Here is a 22,737-nt window from a genome sequence, read left to right as displayed (position 1 = left end):
ATCTTTGTTTTCCTGACGCCTCTTCATGATACAAACATCACCATTGCCTGGGAATGGGTCTTCATGTGACATGTTCCCTTGAGAAATATCAGGGAATATTGCAAAGCGGAGGCTCATAACATAACCTATTGTCCCTCTGCTGATGCATAATTATGTTGTACGCCCTGAAGTCCAATTATATCTGTGTTGCTACAAGATTAATGTTCCTAATTTCATTTTTCTTCACTTTGGTTGGCTCTGTGAAATGACCATTGTGGCCTGTGTCCTCTGGCAGTGCTTCACCACCCCCTCTCCACACACATGTACTGTGTGCATATGTACGTGAATGAATACATGTAGCCCATGTTTGTATGTGTATTGGGCAAGCAAACACATAGACACAGACACAGACACAGACACATACAGACAAATACAGACACAGACACACAGATACAGACACAGACACACTGTATGATAATAAACAGTAAGCTACTCTCTCTCCAACACAATTTTTTATTGCATTCTACTGCAAGCATACTGTTTTTTATGATTGTATTACTTGTATGTACTCAACATACTCTACAATATATTTTATATGGTCCAAGTTTTCCCTAGTCTCAATCAGAGAGTATAGGTTATCAGCTCTGTGATGTGCCCAAAACACAATATGCATATACAGTATTTTACCTTATCTATCACCGTCAGAGTTAGGGTTAATGACAATAGTGTTTGGGCAAACGACTCAGGGTAATGGCTAATGAAATTGGTATATTAACTAATTCAAATAGAACATATCCAAATTACATCATACATGAACAGAGGTATACAGAATGTGTTTGCTGTGATATGGTTTGTAATTCTCTCTAAGTTGGTGGTGTTGTTGTGTCTGTCGTGCCTCAGAGCATGGTGTCCATGGCACAGCACTGTGTGAGTTGGCACCGATGTGCCCCAGTATCTCACTCCGGCAGCAAAGGCTGCAGCTGGCACGGCTTCACCTGGACTTATTTACGATGCTGACTTAGTGCTTAACATCCCACCGCCCGCCAACAGTCTGCACTCACCTTGCACAGCTTAGCCCCCCCCCCGGTCGTGCCAGTGCCGGCTTCATAGCTGTCAAATTAGACGGTAATTGGATGTGTGGCAACAAGAAACAAGGCATGAATTTCACGGACAGGCAATAAACACACAAAAATATTACCCACTCATGATCAAGTCTGTGAAACGGCCCCTGAAAAGTAAACAATATCTTTTTGGGCTTAAGTGCTGCATACTAAAACGGTCGGGGCAACAGTGAGTGCAGTCAGAGAGTGGAATAATGGGCTTTCAGTTAATTATTCTGGCTTTTCCACTAAAAACCAGAAAGATATTATGCTAATTTTGTGATCCTTTGCCGTGGTGTGTAATAGAACGACACAGGCTGTGTTCACTCTGTAATGATATCAGTTTCATTACCAGAACACCTTGCTGAGTGAAACAATATTATGAAAGTTGAAGAAGAAAAAAATACAACATAGAAAAAAATAAACTGAAGTGTAACTGAGGCAAGCTGATGCTAGTGTAATTAGATTACCCCAGAGGAAGGCTATGCTAACCTAGTTCAGAGATAACAAATGCATTTATCGCCCTCTCCCTATCCTCTCTCCAATGCTTTTATTCAGTGGCCTGAATATGAGGCCGCTCCTGTAGATTCAAATTACCTCACACTGTGTTTTTTACTGCTGATATTGACACTCAGCCCCTACACACACTACTATGTGCTAAGGCAATGCTACTTGTATTTAAATCATTAAATGGAATGGGACCCACATATCTACTGGATATGTTTCAGCTGTATGCACCGACCAGGTCACTAAGGTCAACGGAGAAGAATTTGCTGGTGATTCCAAAAGTCAAAACAAAGTGTGGAGAGGCAGCCTTTAGCTTCTATGCTTCAAAGCTTTGGAACCAGCTTCCAGATGACGTAAAAAATGCACCCACTATTGATAGTTTTAAATCTAGACTCAAGACAAAGCTGTTCTCAGATGCTTTCTTAAATTATTGAATGAAAAGACGGTAAAATAAGAGAAGACAAAACCCTGACAATTCTAGACCCTATCAGGTAAACGGAAAAAAGGAGGCCAGACTCCTCTGTCGTCGAACAGTTAAAATCTGAAGACTGCGTATGTTTTTCAAGGTTTTATGTTTTTTTATGTTTTGTTTTATTATTATTTTTACCTTATGTTTTATCTTAATGTTTTAAATGTTTTTTTTGACTCTAATTCATTTCCCTGTTTTCTTTTCATTTACATTTGTTAACTTTGTGAAGCACATTGAGTTGCACCTGTGTATGAAATGCGCTATATAAATAAACTTGCCTTGCCTTGCCTTGCCTTGCCTATGTGTAACCTGCACTTCCCAACCAGATGAATTTCAATCACAACAATCTGCCTTTATCTGAAATCCATACTGAGGTAATCTCTCAGTGCGATGACTTAAATCCAAAGATTATTTGATCTGACACAAACACCACACACATCTCTGTGCTCATTTTTTTTACTGAGCTCGGTAGTAATCTTCCATCTCATCCCTTGTCTTCCTATGAGTGGTGTTGCTCTCCACCTCAGTGGCCCGATGTACTGCAGGGTCTATCTGCATGATGCAACAAGATATGAATGTTGCAAATCAGAGGCGTGCTGCTGAGTCCCTTTTAGGAAAAAAAAAGAAAAAATGTAATGGTGGATGCTCTTTGGTTCAAGGTAACTGTTTGTCCAAAAATAATTGAAAAGAAAAAAGTTTTCTTCCCCAAGGCACTCCAAAAAAGTAGTTAAAATATCTGTTTATTATAATGACATGTCCACAAATGGCTCAATTGCAAGGGCAATTTTAAAAAGTCCCTTGTGGACATGTCATTATAATAGAGACATTTTAACTAGGCTACATTTTTGGAGTGCCTTGGTGAAGGAAAGTAATATGAATGTCTTTTGATTTGTAGATCTTACACCTTCATAAACATTAAAGATGAGCTAAGCAAATTTTTCAAATTAATTCATCACCTTCAAGAGTAGCAGCAGCAGATGCTTATCTAAGTCATCATAGGCAAGAAAAGATCGTGCCCTGACCAATTCCATGGTGTGCAGGCTGACCATCACGCTGCTCAAATCTGGACTGATGACTCAACAGCAACTTCACGACCCACACTTGGCATAAGAAAATCTGACTTTACTAGCAGCACTGAATATTGGCACACAGGGCTGAAAAACATTGAAGATGTGAGGAGAAAAAAATAGGACAATGTACTGTACATTTTTAAGCAGAACCGCTTAGTTGGCCTTTAACATCAGATTTGTCTGTTAAACATAGCAATGGGAATTAGATAATGTTGCTACAGTATTTACAAAATGCAGGCTATTGGTTGGTTGATGAGTAATATCTGAACATACTGGCTGATGCTGTAGCCACTGGATATAAGGAGCTGCTCTAAAGGTGAAAAGGTAAATATGCGATGTAACTGGCTCTCATACAGTCACCAGCCACTGTATTAGGCACACCTATCTGATTGCTCTTTGACGCGAAATTCTAAACAGCCAATCACATTATGGCAACTCAATGCATTTAGGCATGTTAACATGGTTGAGACCAGGGGGGCAGGATTTGGCTGGTTAGCTTCGCCGATTAGCAAATCGCCATTTTCGCATTTCCGACGTCCACTTTGCTCATGATGATTGGTGGGTACGCGAGTTTAGTGTTGGGCGCACAGACCTTTACAGGTCTGTGGTTGGGCACCTCCATGCATCCAATTCCGTCTTCGATATAGCTTTCTACTCAACCGTAAGTCAGTCAGTAACGTGGCACGTAATTGGTTGAGTAAACCGTCGGCGGAAATAACTCCATTTTGGAAGCTGAAAAAAAACGTTCCATTTTGGCTGAATTCACTAGCCTAGAATTTCTCATTGAAATGACTGGAGGCGGGACGTATTCACTCTCTCCAGTTCTTATACTAGGGCCCAATTCGAAACTGGAGGTAGTGACTCGATGACTCTCCTCCTACATAAACATGTCACTGATCAGATAGGTCAAGTTAGCTGATGAGGCAGCCGTTACGAACGGCACTAACGAGTGCGCCGCCTTGCGCATTTGATGTTACGGCGATTCTATGGCGGGAGTTACGTTCATCACGTTAGCGCTTAGCTTACGCATGCTATTTGAACGGTGAATGATCGTCAGACGGCGGAATCGTAAAATAGGCTATAAATAGATCTAGCGACAGCATATTTAGATACTACAATGTTGATTTATGCATTCGATTTTCAATATCTACATACATAAGTGTCAGAATAAAGAGTATGATAAGGTAGTAGCTTGGGTAGTAGCCATGTTTATTTTTCAGGTTTCCGGTTGAGAGGGAGGTGGCGCACAGCATGTTGGGTACCAAGGCAGCGAAGTCAGCATCTGATGTATCCTCGAAATATCCTCGTTACGCCCACAAATGCAGTCAACTGCCGAGAGAGGAAATAAAGCAATTTTCCGTTTCGATCCACACTTCATGACTCGATGTCCAGTTAGCTCACTGGAAGGACAGCTGCCTTCCCTGTTTCGAATTGGGCCTACCTCCATAGACAGGTCATCAGCTGGGAAAATTAGGCCTTTCGTCCTACCGCACTTTTCTCTGTGGATTACTGACCAGAAGACCTATTGGAAGAAATTAAAACATGGGGCCACGTCAATTTTTGCTCAGAATTCAATATGGCCGCCATTTTCCAAAATGACTTGTTTTCATGCATTATTACATTGTACTATAAGGTGATATTCATGAACGATTAACTACTTTCAGCACTATTCTGTCCTATTTCCTTACATACATGTTTACAAAGGTTGACTAAACTAAAACAAATGAAAATAAAGTTGGCCACCTTGCAATATCCAAAGGAAAGTGCTGAAAATAATGATTGAAATGCACATAGAGAGTCTATGGCTGGGAAAATTAGGCCTATTGTCCTGTCAGGGTTTTCAGTGGATTGCAGACCAGAAGGCCTATTGAAAAAGATTAAACTTGGGGCCATCTATGTCCTCCAAAATTCAAAATGTTCTCTGTTTTTTCAGAATGGCAGACTTTCACACATTTTTCTCAATACTGTAAGGCCATAATTATCAATAAAGATTACCTATTTTTCAGTTAAATTGTCCTATCTCCTTACAGACGTGAGTATAAAGGTTGTCTAGAAAAAGGCATGAATATATATATCTTGCCACTTTGAAATATCCAAAGGAATGTTGTCAAATGATTGAATTTCACAAACACAGTGGACTGCTGAAAAAAGGCATATTGTCCTGCCAAACTCTGTGTGTGTGTGTGTGTGTGTGTGTGCGTTTGTATGTGTATGTTTGTGTGCCTGAGTGCGCTTTTCTCAAGTGTGTGTGGCCAGTGTGTTTCTTTACATACACTGACATAGACACAGTAGACCGGGTGTGTGTGTTGCCTGGGGGTGGGGGGGGGTGGGGGTGGGGGATAGGGTGGGAGGGGTACGGGTAACCGAATGATGTGGAGAAGCGGGGGGATGAATGAGGGGGTGAGCGGGGGTAGGGGGGCAGAGTGGGGGGTGGGGGGGATGAGTCGGATTGAATTAGGGGGTGGGTGGGCAGAATAGTGTGTGGCGNGTGAGTGAGGTGGTAGGGGGGGGGATAGTGTGGGGGGTTCAGGGGGGCAGAATGTGTGTGTGTGTTTGTGTGGGGGGGTAAGTTCAGTCGGGGGGGGGTTGACCTGCCAAACTTTTCACTTTAGATGTGGGGTGGGCGAGTATTTTGTGGGGGGGTGGGGGGAGAACGATTCAGGGGGGGTGAGCGTGGGTTGCAGAATAGTGGGGGTGAGTGAGGGGTGGGGGGGCAGAGTAGCATGGGGGGGATGAGTGAGGGGGTTGGGGGGCAGAAACGTGTGTGGGGGGCAGAATAGTGTGTTGCGGGGGGATGAGTGAGGGGGTGGGGGAGGCAGAATAGTGTGTGGGGGAAAGACACTGTAGAGCAGGGGAAAGATGAGCGGGGGATACGCGCGGGCACACACGCACGCACACTCACCCTTGGTTTATGCAAAGTAATCTAGTCAGTAATGGTCAGTAATCTAATGTAAAAAGTTTGGCAGGTCAATAGCCTTTTTCAGCAGTCAACTGTGTATGTGTAATTCAATCATTTTCTGAGAACAATTCTTAGGATATTTCAAAGGGGCAAGATATATATTTACATCATTCTGTTGCCAACCTTTGTACTCACGTCTGTAGATAGGAGATAGGACAGAATTTCACTGAAAATAGGTTGTCTTTATTGATAATTATGGTCTTACAGTATTGAGAAAAATGTATGAAAGTCTGCCATTCTGAAAAACAGAGAACATTTAGAATTTTGGAGCACATTTGAGATGGCAACCAGCTGGTGAATCTTTTTCAATAGGCCTTCTGGTCTGTAATCCACTGTGAAAACCCTGACAGGACAATAGGCCTAATTTTCCCAGCCATAGACTCTCTATGTGCATTTCAATCATACTTTTCAGCACTTTCCTTTGGATATTGCAAGGTGGCCAACTTTATTTTCATTTGTTTTAGTTTAGTCAACCTTTGTAAACATGTATGTAAGGAAATAGGACAGAATAGTGCTGAAACTGGTTAATCGTTCATAAATATCACCTTATAGTACAATGTAATAATGCATGAAAACAAGTCATTTTGGAAAATGGCGGCCATATTGAATTCTGAGCAAAAATTGACGTGGCCCCATGTTTTAATTTCTTCCAATAGGCCTTTTGGTCAGTAATCCACAGAGAAAAGTGCGGTAGGACGAAAGGCCTAATTTTCCCAGCTGATGACCTGTCTATCCATGGTTGAGACGATCTGCTGCAGTTGAAACCAAAGAAACTCAGCAGAAGAACAATCTCTCCGGTGGGAATGCATTGGCCACGGTGTAGGCAATGCAATGCACGGGGTGTTGCCTGAGGACACGAGTGGATGGAAAATTAACTCCCTTGCGCATGGTCATTGGTCAATGGGTGCGATGGATACAATGTCCGTACTCCCTTGCGCATGGTCAGTGGGGGCGACACCATGATGGATAATTTGTGGCCAAATTAATGGCAGCTGTTGGTCAGCAGTAATTGCTGGGGGTAATTAAGGACAGCTGACAAACATTCACGCTGTCCTATGACCTGTTCCACACTCCGACCCACGGGGAAGTGTCACTGCATGCTTCCCTGATGCTTCCAATACTGACCATAGAAGAAGAAACAATTTCCGTACTCCCCTCGCCATCATTTCGTACTACACTGTTATGACGTGAGTAAGCCCTCTTGTCTCAAGCCTCTTTGGTTGAAACCAAGGATTATAGAGATAGGATGGCTTACTTACGTCATCAGAGCGTAGTACCAGAGAGAATAGAGAGAGAGAGAGAGGTTCCATTGGCCCATTGTTTCCGGGTTCTATTATTGCAAGGGGGAGGGGGGGAATCCCCCTTTAGGCAGACCTAGGCAGACCTAAGGACTGTTCTATTCAATGCTAGGAGCATTATGACACCCTTTAGGCAGACCGGAACCTGGTCACGTTAGGTGCCCATAGAAACCTATTATGTTGGCATATCTCTATATACTTAAAGAATCTCTGGTAGTACGGCATGGCCACGAGGGGAGTCGCTTTCTTCTTCTACGGTCAATACTGGAGGCATGGTTAAGTGCAATGCCACTACTGGCAGGATTGGAGTGGAACTGGTCATAGGACACCATGAATCTTTGTCAGCTGTCTCTAATTATCCCGTGCAATGAATGCTTACTGACAGCTGCAGTTAATTTGGCCACAAACTGAACATTGACAACCGGACATCCTCTTTCAAACGATTCCGGTATCACAATTTTTATCCATCATGGCGTCGCACCCACTGCCCATGCGCACAGTGTCCTCTACTACAGTGTGGCCAACGTATTTTACAGCGAGTGATAGTTTTTATCCAATCTACGCTCTTTGGTTCAAACTGAGCATCAGAATGGGGAAGAAAGGTGATTTAAGTGGCTTTAAATGTGGCATGGTTGTTGGTGCTCGGCTGGCTGGTTTGAGTATTTCAGAAACTGCTGATCTACTGGGGTATTCACACACTTTCATGTCTAGTGTTTACAGAGAATGGGCCGTAAAAGAGAAAATATCCAGTGAGTTGCAGTTCTGTGGGCGATAATGACTTGTTCTGATACCAGAGGTCAGAGGAGAATAGCCAGAGTACTTTGAGTTGATATAAGGCAACTGTAACTCAAATAACCACTGTGAGATGTTTTCTTGCCACAATTTGGGCCCCTCAGTACCAATTGAGCATCATTGCAATGCCACAGCCTATTGTTACAGGCAGTTAATGCCGTTCTGAAAGCCAAAAAGGGTCTAACTAGCAAAGTAGGCTTTATAAAGTGAATGGTGAGTCTGTCACCAGAGCAACCACAAAGAAATGCTGAATTAAATGTCTGTTATCACAAAAACAACAGTATACCAGAATGTATACCGGAATGAGCCAGGAAGTTCACATTTTAACAGTCTTTGAATTGTGTGTGCTTTAACTGTGTACCCACCAACGTTTCCAACAGCCACCACCCCAACCCCATGCCTTGACGCTGGAGGGTGAACATCACGTTATAGTGCTTTCAATTTGATTGCAATCCTAGATTTGTTGACAACTCTACATATTGCATCTTTTAACACACCATTCATCCGCTCTCCGACACACACAGTCAGCATCCTGAGAGCGGCAGATAAGCCCTGGTGATTATTCATCTACTATGCATCTATGGAGTCAAGCAGAAACATAAAACACAGCACAGCGTGCTTGTTTTATCAAAACGTAAAAGTGTGTACTTCATGTGAAAAATGAATGCTGGTGTACCCACTAGGCCTGTCACGATAACAATTTTTGCCAGACGATAACGATAACAAGAAATTATTGCGATAATCGATAATATTGTCTCTCTCGCCATTTTCAAACAATATAATGTGCAATAAAAAACACTGCTATGCAAGGTGCGGCCTCCTTCTTGAAACATTGAATTTAACATTTGGGGCAGCAGACTCAGAGGTTTAAATAATTAAGATTGACGCCTGCTCCAAGAAGAAATGTGTCAAACAATATAATGACGTAAAAATGCAATAAAAATGTGACTACACCCCTTCACATTTTTAAAGCATCACGGCGGGGGATATATATATGTTTTTAAATGCATCCTCATAGAGCACAATAGGCTCTAAATAGGCTTTTTTGTATTTATTATTAGGGTAAGTTATGTAGTCTTTCTTTAACATTTTCTGTTATTTATCTTTCTCAAGCACACTGAATGGCTTATAGGCCTATCCATGGTGTGATGTAAAATAACCTACTGGTGGGGTATTGTTAATTCACAAATTATTACTTAGACAGCTTATTTCAAACAAATGCACGTTGTTACTAGCTAATTGTCAGTCAAAACCCAAATCAGCCCTGTTAAAGGCATTTCAACATCAGCGAAAAGCAAAAGAGCATGAACAGATACACAAGTTCCAGGTGCAGGCAGCTCTCTCTCTCTCTCTCTCTCTCTCTCTCTCTCTCTCTCTCTCTCTCTCTCTCCGATACCCTTGACTGGAACAAGTTGCAATTCTGCGCACTTTAAAGTCCTTTATGAACGCCCATACATTGATTCTTATGAGTTATGAGTCGCCATGCCTATGTTTCCCCTGTAGCGCGCTCAACCGTTCACATTCTCCTGCGTGACAGATTTAAATCCACAAATCTTATCTTCATGATTTGCTTGCACACTGCCTATTCATATTGTTAGGTCTAAATAAACAAGAAATATAGCGAAAATCACAAAAAGAACAGACAACGAACGTCGGGGTAGGAGGCGCATTGAAATAATAGTGGAAACTCTGCGAGGTTTAAAATAACAGCCTCAGAGCAAGTTTGTCGCGACGGTACCACTATGTCATGTTTGCACAAACACGTCTTCGTCGTGGATATTGGGTTGCTGCGCATGTTTCAAAATGAACATTTGCCTCCGTGTTGGAGCTGTTCATTCCCCCTCTCTGAGGAACGTTGCAGATGCGCTGACTGAGACTGGAAGAATATTGCGCTCCTAGTCTCCAGCGCTGACTCTTTGTCGAGGCTTATAAGCGACGCGCGGGAACACCAGCGTTCTATTTCAAAGACGCAAGTAGCCAGATCAATGCACTTTTTTCCAACCAGAACTGCACTGAAACTTAAAATTACACCAACATTTAAGCGTCATTGCACTGCGTTGGCCTATAACGCGCCATCAGTAGTCTTACGGCTACGGTAGAGAAAGGGAGAGAGGGAAAACAAAACACCACGCAAATAACTTATCGTTACTTATCGGGGCCAGAAAAGTGATCGTTCTTGTAAAAAGTTATCGTCCGATTTATTGACTTATCGTATATCGTGACAGGCTTAGTACCCACACTTTTTTTTATGCTTCCATGTTGGAGTATCTACAGTATATATTATACACACACACACACACACACACACACACACACACACACACACACACACACACACACACACACACACACACACACACACACACACACACACACACACCTTGATGTGCATTTGATGTAATATTAATATGCTATTACTCTGGAAAACAGAGGCAGAGTGAAACCGCATATTGATGGGAGATTGTTGATGGTGAAGTGAAGCTGTGCTTTCCCAGTTCATTTGAAGGCAGGCAGGCAAACAAAAAGAAAGACAGGAGACAGACAGACAAACAGACAGACAGACAGAAGGACAGACAGACTTGGCGCAGGTGCTGCTATTGGGAGAGATGTCTGCCAGGGTCTAGGCTTTTGGAGGGGGGAGGAGAGGAGAGAAGAGGTAAGGGGCCCAGGGGCCTGGGTCTGCACTGATTAAAATAGCACACAGGGCGCAGTTTCCTCCAGTGGGCTACCACCTTCATCTAATCTCTGTCTGTTGATCCGTGAATACATGCCAATGATTTCCTACTGCATATTATAGTTAGATGAACTCACACTCTGAATAACGTTTCATTTGACAGCTTGCCAGAAACACTGCAGCTGAATTGGGATATGAAACAGAATTTCCAAACCAAGAATATAAATTAATGAAATATCCCTCTTGCACTATTTCAGATTTGGATTGGCCAGTTTATTCCAGTTGTAATAAAATAAGAAGATAGTATAGTTAGTGGTGTGGATTGGCACTGCCCTCACGATCCGATTCGATCACGATTCGGGAGGTAGCGATCCGATTCGATTCGATTCGATTCGATTCTATGCGATTCGATCTGATCCGATTCAATTCTACAATGCATTGCATTTCTACTGAAAGCAAAGCAAATGTTTCATCAGTCATGATGAGGCAATACAAGTAGTCAGATACTGACTGGATCAGATACTGTTTGGATCAGTCTGTATCAGTCTTGCAATGCTTTGAAGTACTTTTATTTAATTTAACATTAATTTGCTCTCGAAATATCCACGGAAGTAATTGAAACTTAAAAAAATTGCCGCATCGATCCTGGAACTTGCCGCATTGATCCTGGATCGTCCATGCCCCGCATTGGATTGGATCGCTGAATCGATCATTGTTGACATCACTAAGTATAGTATAGTAATAGTAATAGTAATAATAATAGTATAGTATAGTGTAGTGTAGTGTAGTGTAGTGTAGTGTAGTATAGTACAGTACAGTACAGTACAGTATAGTATAGTACAGTACAGTACAGTACAGTATAGTATAGTATAGTGTAGTATAGTATAGTACAGTATAGCATAGTATAGTACAGTATAGTATAGTACAGTACAGTACAGTACAGTATAGTATAGTATAGTAATAGTATAGTATACTATAGTAATAGTATAGTATAGTAGTATATATCCATAATTTGCAGATTGGTCTTGCCGGCTTGGGGATGAAATTGGGAAGTATTAGCCATTTAGTTTATTTATTAACTTCAAGGGGTATGCCACTATTTTGGGGCTTAATACAGTTAAAATCGTTGGCTGGGGTTTATAAAGGTGGTAAAGTGTCTTATTTTTTATGTTAAGCATTGTCTTGCTTTAAGACCAGTTAAAAGAGGGAATATGTCGCTAAGCTAGTGAAAGTCAATGTATCCGTGTAGCATGCTACAATGCTACACGGATACATTGACTTTCACTAGCTTAGCGACATATTCCATCTTTTAACTTGTCTTAAAGCAAGACAACGCTTAACATGAAAAATAAGACACTTTACCACCTTTATAAACCCCAGCCAACGATTTTAACTGTATTAAGCCCCCAAATAGTGGCATACCCCTTTAAAGGGAGGATTTTTAGAGATCATAGCAGAGAAAATATAGCAATTTATGAAAGGTCCATTTGACTTGGTTTAGCAGCATTTCACTTCATGCACAGTATTTTCTCTTCTATGCGGAAATATATTACAATTCATGAAAAATATTGCTCTGACAAAATGCACTTAGAAAAAGTGTAAGCGATAGCCAATCATACTAATCATGTATTGCAAAGAGGAGGACATTCAATGGTTTGCCTATGGAGTTGTTTGATAATTGGTGTTCTAACTAATGTATGACAATGAGGACGCAGCGTAAAAATGAGCTCTATGGCGATATAAATGTTTTATGGTGATACTGCAAACTTCACAGCTGTGGAATGATAAGGTGCTCACTTCTCTTATAAGCGCCAATGGCTAGAGAGGCTGCTATTAGTGCGCAATTCATCACCATTAACGTCATGGAGCCTTGCAATGTTTGTACCGTGCCTTCGAATTCATATGAGAGTGAAGGATATGATAGTGCTGTGCTTTCAGTTTTTGTGCTGAGTACACACACGATCACACACACACACACACACACACACACACACACACACACACACACACACACACACACACACACACACACACACACACACACACACACACACACACACACACACACACACACACACACACACACACACACACAGACCTCCCTCTGCAACAGTAAAGATGTGGACACCCGAAGAATGGTGTTCAAAGGTCCAGTACAATAGTTGCAACATATTTTTGAACTCCACAGCATGTAAACTTTGCTTTGCAATATGTTGTAAAGGCACAGGGTCCAAGAACCGATTCATTTTTCAACAGGGATCAGTGATGTAACACAAAAGAAAAGTCTGCACCATAGAAGTGTTTTTATAAATTTTTCTCGCTTTCCTCAATTTACAGTCTGACAAAGCACAGTGTAAAAAAGTATGTTTAGAAATGACACACAATAATGGTCTACTCCATCACTCAGATGCCTTGATCCTGTGTGGTGAATCCATCATTTATTCCCTTGTCATAAATAAACACCAGCCCTATCAGGGCATCGTCTCATCACCATGCGTTTCATCATGCACAAATGCCCGCTAGTCTTTGAGAAACTTTTTCAAAGGCAGCCTCCAGAGAGAGAGCGCCCTGCTATTCATGAGCTGCCATCCGGTGGGCTGACTTGTCGGCTGGCTGCGTGTGTGTGTTTGTGTCGTCCGGGGGCTGTAAAGTAGCTGGCTGCGTGTGGTGTGTGTGTTTGTGTCAGCCGGGAGCTGTACAGTAGCTGGCTGGCTGTGTCTACTGGCCACCTCACCTCATCAGCGGGCCTGAGCTGTGACCTTCCCCCTGTACTGTAGTCTGTCAGCAGGGTGACATGGTGCTCTGAACCTGCCTGGAAGCAGCTGCTGCTCCACGCTCCAAATGAGCCCCCACCTGTCCGGCCTAGTGCATATATAGACTCATGCTGACACTGTCCACTGGACCCTGCCACAATTAGGTCACACTGGCATACATTGCACTAGCCCGTCTCCTCAACCTGCCTCTCAGAGGTACGGTACACGCACAATATGGTGCCCGGCGAGGAGGATGTAGCTTGTTGCAAACACAGTGAATTAGAGAGATACACTGTGCTGAGGACTCAGATGTGCCAACTTCAACTATAATTGCTAGGTTGGAGCCAGAGGTAGAATAGTCAAACCGAGAGAATGGCCGAGGGAACAGAAGAAAAGTAAAACTCAAAGAGAGGTGTGAAATGATCTTATTTCCAGAAATGGTACAGTATTGCTTTAAAATGCTCTGCATTGCAGAGCAACAATTACAGACATCTAGCCTGTAAGCCGGCAAGGCAAATGACACTCAGGCAGCTGCCTACTACCACACGACAAATGTTTAATTACAGAGACCACACAGACACACAGCACAACAGCACAGAAGAACTAATCATAAATACGAAGCTGATACCATGACTATGGCTCTATGATATGACTATGAGACTGAACAGTGTGTTGAACAGTGTGTTGCCTAATTTGTCAGACATACGTATGGGCTACAGTACATCATAACCACAACTAATGCATTTTCACATCCACATGTAGGACATGCTCATATAGAGCTAAAGGACTAGAAGATCACATGCACTATATTACCAAAGGTATGTGCTTATTCATCCATCCAAATGATCAGAATAAGGTGTCCTACTCACTTGGCACGGCCACAGATGTATAAAATGAAGCACTTTGGCATGGAGAAGAAGAATGGGCTTCTCTCAGGAGCTCAGAGAATTCCAATGTGGAACTGTCATACGATGCCACTTGTGCCGCAAATCCAATCATGAAATGTATTTGCTCCTAAATATTCCACTTTCAATTGCCAGCGTTATTATTAGAAAATGGAAGAGATTGGGAAAAACAGAAAATCAATCATGAAGTGGTAGGCACATGAGCTGATGGAGAGGGGTCAGTGGATGCTGAGGCGCATAGTGCAGAGAGGTCTCCAACTTTCTGCACAGTCAATTGCAACAGAGCTCCACACTTCATCTGACCTTCAAATAGGCCCAAGTACAGTATGCAGAGAACTTCATGAAATGGGTTTACATGACCGAGCAGTTGCATCCAAGCCATACATCACCAAGTGCAATGCAAAGTGTTGGATGCAGTGGTGTATCGCATGCCAAAGATTCTTACAGTATAAACACACTCTGCAACCTTGTGGAAAGCCTCCCTAGAAGAGTTGATGCTGAGATAGCTGCAAAAGGTGGACCGACATCCTATTGAACCATACGGGTAAGGAATGGGATAGCCATCCCAGGTCAAAAAAATGTGTACTTAAGTGTACTTTAAATATATTTAATTTTCTGAAAGTATATTTTAAATACACTCTATTTATCAAGTACAGTACTTAAGTATGGTATTTAAAAATATACTTATAGTTTAGTGTATTTTAAATATATTTTAAAATCATTTGTATTATTAAAGTTATGTACTTAAATATAGTTTTATAAAATATACTGTTAGTGTATTGTATTTTAAATGTATTTTAAGTATATTTGTATTTTAAAAGTAATGTGCTAAGTGTATTATTGTAAAATATACTATTAGTGTATAATATTTTAAGTGTATTTCAAGTATATTTGTATTTTAAAAGTAATGTGCTAAAGTGTAGCATTATAAAGTATACTATCAGTGTATTATACTTTAAGTGTATTTTAAGTATCTTTGTATTTTAAAAGTTATATACTTAAGTGTAGTATTATAAAATACACTATTAGTGTATTGTATTTAAATGTATTGTAAGTACATTTGTATTTTAAAAGTAATGTGCTTAAGTGTAGTATTGTCAAATATACTATTAGTATATTGTATTTTAAGTCTATTTTAAGTACATTTGTATTTTAAAAGTAATGTGCTAAAGTGTAGCATTATACAGTGTACTATTAGTGTATTATACTTTAAGTGTATTTTAAGTATCTTTGTATTTTAAAAGTTATGTACTTAAGTGTAGTATTATAAAGTACACTATTAGTGTATTGTATTTAAATGTATTGTAAGTACATTTGTATTTTAAAAGTAATGTGCTAAAGTGTAGTATTGTCAAATATACTATTAGTATATTGTATTTTAAATCTATTTAAGTACATTTGTATTTTAAAAGTAATGTGCTAAAGTGTAGCATTATACAGTATACTGTTAGTGTATTATATTTTAAGTGTATTTTAAGTACATTTGTATTTTAAAAGTAATGTGTTAAAGTGTAGTATTATAAAATACACTATTAGTGTATTGTATTTAAATGTATTGTATTTGAAAACATACTATTAGTGTAGCATATTTTAAGTGTATTTTAAGTGTATTTGTATTTTAAAAGTAATGTGCTAAAGTTTGGTATTAGAAAGAATATTTGAAACGTACTTAAAGTTAAGTATGATTTTAGTATATTAAGTACACTTGTACAAAGTTTGATTAAAAAGTCAACTTAAAATGTGTTAAAGCTCTACTTAATTATATTTCAAGTGTATTTAAGTATACTATAAGTTGTCCCAAAATAACACAACTTAAGTATGTACTTCTGCAGCATGCTATAAAGTGCTTTTGTTATGACCTTGAAATAGATTTGTAACATACTTCAAATAGTTACACTTAACCACATGTTCAAGTACACATTAAACACTAAAGTGAATTAGTAAGTATATTTAAAATGTACTTACGGTTAAGTATGATTTTAGTATATGAAGTATACTTGTACAAAGATTGATTTTAGTACCAAAAAGTCAGCTTAAAATGTGTTAAAGCTCTACTTAATCATACTTCAAGTGTATTTAAGTATACTATAAGTTGTCCCAAAATAACATTCTTTAAATACACACTTTTGAAATATATTTTAAATACAAAAATACATACTTATTAAGTATATTAAGTACACTTTTTTCACCTGGGTACTTTTTTTAACCATCATTTTAGTGTATTTTAACCTAGGCTTATTTATTCATTATGCTTTGTAACATTAAATAACCTTCCACCTTCCATTTTGTTAATGTATTTTCATGGTAAAAACACCATATTGAAGAGCACAAACAGATCTTAAAAAGGCATGTAAGGCCTTACCCATTAAACTTTTAAACACAATACTGAAGTCTGTACTTAAGTTGTGTTATTAGTGTATTAAGTGCACTTTAAGTGTACTTTTTGGTGCACAAATTAAACATGTAAAAGTGTCTTTAATTCGATAAAAGCATACCACCACCAATGATTTCTAAGTATTATTATTAAGTATATAAAAGTATACTTAAAGTGTACTACTCAAGACTATTACTTCAAGAATGTAACTGTGCCTATTGTAGAACAGGTAGTTGTGGTCTAGTGGTTAGAGTGCAGGTCTGTGGTTCAGTGAATTGTGGGTTCAAATCCTGGTTGAGGCAGTGGTTGTTGTCTGAAGTGAAGGTGAAAGGAAGGTTCATGTGAATGGCTGATGATTGTGAACAAGACAATGTATGATGGAAATGAGTAATTAGAGATTACATTGATGTTTTTTCATATACTTTTGAAATATATTTAAAGTGTACTTAAAATAAATATATTTGAAATGTGCTTAAAGTAAAATCTACTTGTAGTATACTTAAAATACATTTAGAGTCAATACACTTAAAATGTACTTAAAGCGATTTTTGTGAATATATTTGAAATGTACTTAAAGTAAAGTATGCTTTAGTACATTAAGTGCACTTGTACAAAGTTTGATTTTAGTACAAAAAAGTAAACTTAAAATGTGTTTAAGCTCTACTTAATCATACTTCAAGTGTATTTAAGTGCACTATAAGTTGTCCCAAAATAACACAACTTAAGTATATACTTCTGCAGTATACTATAAAGTACTTTCTCATGACATTGAAATAGATTTCTAATGTACTTAAAATGCACTTATCCGCATGCTAAAGTTCACATTAAACACATTTTAAAGTGACTTGGTTAGTATACTTATAATGTACTTAAAGTTAAATATATTTTTAGTATATTAAGTACACTTATACAAAGTTTAATTTTAGTACAAAAAAGTCAACTTAAAATGTGTTTAAGCTCTACTTAATTATATTTCAAGTACATTTAAGTATACTATAAGTTGTCCCAAAATAACATTCTTTAAATACACACTTTTGAAGTACACTTTAAATACAATAAAACATACTTATTAAGTATATATTAAGTACACTTTTTTTTTACTTGGGATATCAATACATTATAATACATTAAGTTTATATATGAGTCTAGGCTGGTAAGCAAATTCTTTGTGTATAGTGAAGTAGGCCTATGTACAGTATTGATTTCACTTATTGCATGCCTCATTTTGCAGTCTGTGCAGTTAACCGTTGACTTTGGGAACTCTTGCAAACTGGCCTAAATACTGTCTAAAACTCCCTGTGAGAGTGTGTTTCACCCCGAGCACCCCCGTCTACCCCCATGCACAATTAGTTCTCCTCAGCCTCCCACTGGATCCCATTCCGTTCAGCAGGGCAGCACAGCCGGATTTAAGCGGTGTGCTTCCCAGGCTTTTCCCAGGCACTTACAGCTCCTCAGCATAGCCAGCCTGGTCATCTGTCTCCTCTACTCAGGGGTGCCGACGGGGTGGGACAAAGGGGACTAACGTCCCTGGCCCAAGGAAAGATGGGGCCCAGAATTGGTTCCTCATTACATTGCATCTATTGGGCAGGGGGGGCCTTTCAGATGACTTTGTCCTGGGCCTAGCCAAAGCTGTCGGCGGCCCTGCCTCCACTAACTCCTCTCCCCTAAAGTGCACTGTTCAACAACATCTGTGGCAGATTGAAATGCTGCTCACTTCCACCTCAAGCAATCAGAGCCAACAAGCCCCTGACCACAAATTGGAGATGGTTATTTGCTGAGCATGGGCTTGTTTTTTTTTTTAATTGGGGATCATTAACATTGCATGCTACACACTCAACATTGTAAACTTTGAAACATTGAAACAATATAACATTGAAACAATATAAAAGTGGTAAAGAAAAGTGGGTAAGCTGAACCAGGTGGGTGTCAGTGATGAGGAAAGGTCATTTTTCCAATGACTATTTTTTGGGATGATTTTAATTACTATACATGTTGGGAAAATTGCAAGAATGTAGTTGTGGCTGTGCCTCAGATTTTCTTCAGACATTTTTATCTCGATCACGCATAGACAGACAGACAGACAGACAGACAGACAGACAGACAGACAGACAGACAGACAGACAGACAGACAGACACACACACACACACACACAAAGGAACGTATGTGCTGGTGTTTACAAAGAGATCTCTTGTGAGAGCAGACAGGTGGCCTGGCTGGCTGGCTGCGTGTGGAAATGCCACGCGCCACAACAGACAGGAAATGAGGATTGAGTCAGCACAACATCTGATCCTGTCCTGTCCTGTCTGCTGCAGACCTTACTGTCAATCGATACCATTGACCATCCCCAGAGAGAGGGGGTTTACACAGAGAGGCAAGGACGCATGAAGATCCATAAATGGATACGTAACACCTCTCTGTTAAAACAGGAGGAATTGACGGAGATTCCAATTGGGGCCTTACACGGTATGTGTATTTCTCTCCGTCACAAATCCACACTCTGACATCTGTCTTGTCCTTTCGCTCTTTCAACAGCGAGTCATTGGAAGACGTTAAGTAACAGATAAGCTCCAGTCACTTCCACAGTAACTCATTTGAGCTCATCACGGCTCAATAGCTTACCGCTGAACATCTCTGTCAATCACTCTCCCTTTTAATGAAGGTCATCTTCTGAACAGAAGTGTTTTCGATAGTTCACCCTCACCCTCGTAAAAGTAGAACGTAAAGTGGCTTTTAATTTCTGACGTTACGGTCTCATCCTCACACCAGACTGTCGTATTACTACAGCAAGCACAAACAAGCACAACAAAACTCACTCATTCAAATAAATGGCTGAAAAGTTGTCTGAGCATGCGGTGCTTACTTACGGCATGCTCATTTTATTGTGGCATAAATCAACAAATAATTAACATTTCCTGTCTCTGAATATTCTCATAGTTAATAAAACAGCTTGCGGTTTATTTAAAAATTGGATATTCACATTTCTGCCAAAGTAATGTGTGTCTTTCAGGTGATAAAATCCACCTTAAGTCAAAATCCCATTAATGCCATCATCTCCAATGGTGTGGCAACAGATCATTATTCTCTGCATCACTGGGCTGATAACTTTTGGGCCGAGGCCCCCCTGACTTAAACACACTCTTTACAGTGCAGCATAATGCATAAACCTGACGTTTATGTTATTCCTGATGCAGCCAGGCAGTAACAGCAGGACTATATTATGCATAGTGGATCATGATTAGTCTGGATAATGCCTCTCCCTTGCTGTGCTGGAGGTGGAAATTATTGTTTGTTGTTATTTGTTTTGGTGCTGCTTTTGCACGCTCTGGCGCAACCACTAATCATCATCACCCAACCACCATATGCACTCGCCCCTCACAAGTACAATAAGACCATGCCCCCCCCCAACCCACTCACGCAGGCGCCATAATACAATTTCCCTTCACCCCTCACACATAAGCACCATAACACTACCCCATCCGCTCCACCCACACACAGACACCATAACACCATGCCCTCCCCCCCACACACACACACATACACAAACTCTATAAAGTGCCATCCTGAACCACTACAAGGGGACAGAGAAAAATACATAAAGAAATAAATAACACGTTGTCCATAGCACTCCATCCGTCCGGCATTGAGAGGGGAAGGTTCCCGGTGTAAATTGGCTCTCCACGGACATTGTCTCCCTGTTCAGACACAGAAAAACAGTCTCTGAGCAGAGGCGCACTAACCCATGACAGATGCTATGCTTTTGTTCGATATTTTAGTCATCAGCCTAATTATGCTCTTATCGAATGCGCGCGGGGAGATTAAGGCCTCGGCTAAAGGCGGCCAACAGGGACATTAGCGGAGGTGTGATGTGAGCAGTCGGAGAGAGAGCACAGTGGCAGTCAGTGCCCTCTGTTGTGCTCACAAGCACAGGCTTAAAGGTCCAGTGTGTAATTGTAGTGGTTTATTTCCAGACAGCTATTTTTGTTTCTCATTTGGTCTGGTCTGACCAGAGTTTGGTTTTGCAGGCAAAGATGTTTTATGATGTCTATGACTGGTCACTCTAAATGTATGGGCCAGGGGTGGGTATTTACCAGGGGTGGGCATTGGCAAAGGGTTCGCAATTCAATGCACATCAAGATACACATGCCACGATGCGATTCTATCACGATCCATTGCGATGCATTGCGATAGTTACTTCAGTAAATGTGTTAAAATACAGCTAATTTGTTAGTTGCTGTGTCGCATTTATAAGTGAATACATTTTAATTGAGCTAGCATTTTAGCATCTGGAAGAGGGCTTCCATTACAATCGAAATATTACCTACTCTCCACTGAACAAAATCAACCAGTGGCAAATTCAATGTTATTATTATTAAATGATCAATTTCCATGAATCGATGCAGTATATCATGAAAATAAGTATCGCTATACATTGTCATGAACCAATGCCATAAATCTTGAAAATAAGTATCGCAATGCATTGTCATGACGATTTTTTTGCACACCCTTAAAGTGTACATTTCAACGCTGAGCAGCAGTGGCGTTTGCCGGGCAGGACCTCTTTTTGGCAGACGTTACGCAATGAAAGTTTGATGAAGAGAACCTTGCTGAGGCTGTCGGTCCTCAGAGCTGGCACTTGATTGGCTCTGGAGAAATTCCTCTCTGGGAAGTCCTTTGGTGTGTGAGGGGAGGTTTTGTGCCATTGATGGAGGAGCCAGTAGTATTCCTGGAACAGAATGAAAAAATGGTCAATTGCTTATCGGCCTGATTAAATAGACGATAAGCACATTCATTTAAATAACTCATTCACTGTGAGAATTAGGTGTGTGTGTGTGTCTGTGAGTGTGTGTGTGCAGCTGTTGGAGTAGTGGTTGAATGGAAAACCTTAGTGTTGATGTTTAATTAATTCTGTTTTCTTGCTTTAATGTCATGAATCAGTACCTGGACCGTCTGGAGCACCAAATGCACACACTAAAACTGCAAACTTCCTCTTCAAAAAATGTGATATTTTTCGGGCTCAAACGATAACAGTGAACCTTCAACATCAAAGAATGCAAAAAGAGCCAGATGTCATAAACCTGTCGCTGTCAGCAACGACATTAGCTCGCTGTAAGGATGTTTTACTGTGTGCATCAGCTCAGCTGAGATTCAATGTGCCCCGAAATATCATGTCATCGAGTGCAGACAATTACGCTGATGCTACATGCAGACAGGTTTAAAGATGTAGACAGGCTTAATTAGTGCTTACACAGTGTCTGCTCCTGTATTAGTCATTCGTAGAGGAGGAGAATTGGATATCATTTGTGGTATAAAGTTTCATACCACACATTCTGCACAAAAAAAAGCCACAGAAAAAGACACCTATGTTTCCCCTGAGATTGCATTTCCTGCATTTGTGGATGGTCCTCTTAGGATCAGTGGGGGATTCAGAGCAGATATAGCTGGGTTTGCTGGGGCTTCACAAAAGAGCCAAATTACAATGCAGAAAGGGGTCCCAAAGGTATTCACCATGCAGGGATGACAAATGTTTTGAATCACCATGGAGATTGGGTTTCTGGGGAACTGAAGGCCTCCTTTCTAGCACTTCATTCAACTATGTGACGCACTAAAGACCCGCAAGAGTATAACCCTACCTTGACTAGGGAGAAAACATTTATTCTTTTAGTTCGGCTAGTGGCTTTTTGGCAACAGCAAAGTGAGAAAAGTGTATGAAGTCAAAACTTTCTTTGTTTAGAAGTTGTTTGAACTAATTTTCAACTGAGCTCCGGGGAATTTCCTCATGAAAAGCAGAACTCTCTTGAATGCTTGTCTTTCTTGAATGCTTGAATGCTTGTCTTTTTTTTTAAGCATATCAGATCC

General features: G+C 40.3%; 1 long non-coding RNA gene across 1 annotated transcript in view; it reads right to left on the bottom strand.

Moving 5' to 3' along the window:
- Positions 1–20,425: 20,425 nt before the first annotated feature.
- LOC134438450 (uncharacterized) overlaps positions 20,426–22,737 on the bottom strand; it is a 39,018-nt gene continuing 36,706 nt past the window's right edge. Inside the window, exons 3-4 of the long non-coding RNA XR_010032584.1 lie at positions 21,482–21,604; positions 20,426–20,573 (exon numbers count right to left, since the gene is read on the bottom strand). This is a non-coding gene — a long non-coding RNA (uncharacterized LOC134438450). The remainder of the gene's footprint in view (positions 20,574–21,481; positions 21,605–22,737) is intronic.

Source organism: Engraulis encrasicolus, chromosome 22 (assembly GCF_034702125.1).
Source record: "Engraulis encrasicolus isolate BLACKSEA-1 chromosome 22, IST_EnEncr_1.0, whole genome shotgun sequence".
Lineage (NCBI taxonomy): Eukaryota > Metazoa > Chordata > Actinopteri > Clupeiformes > Engraulidae > Engraulis > Engraulis encrasicolus.
This window is presented reverse-complemented; position numbering and strand designations above follow the sequence as displayed.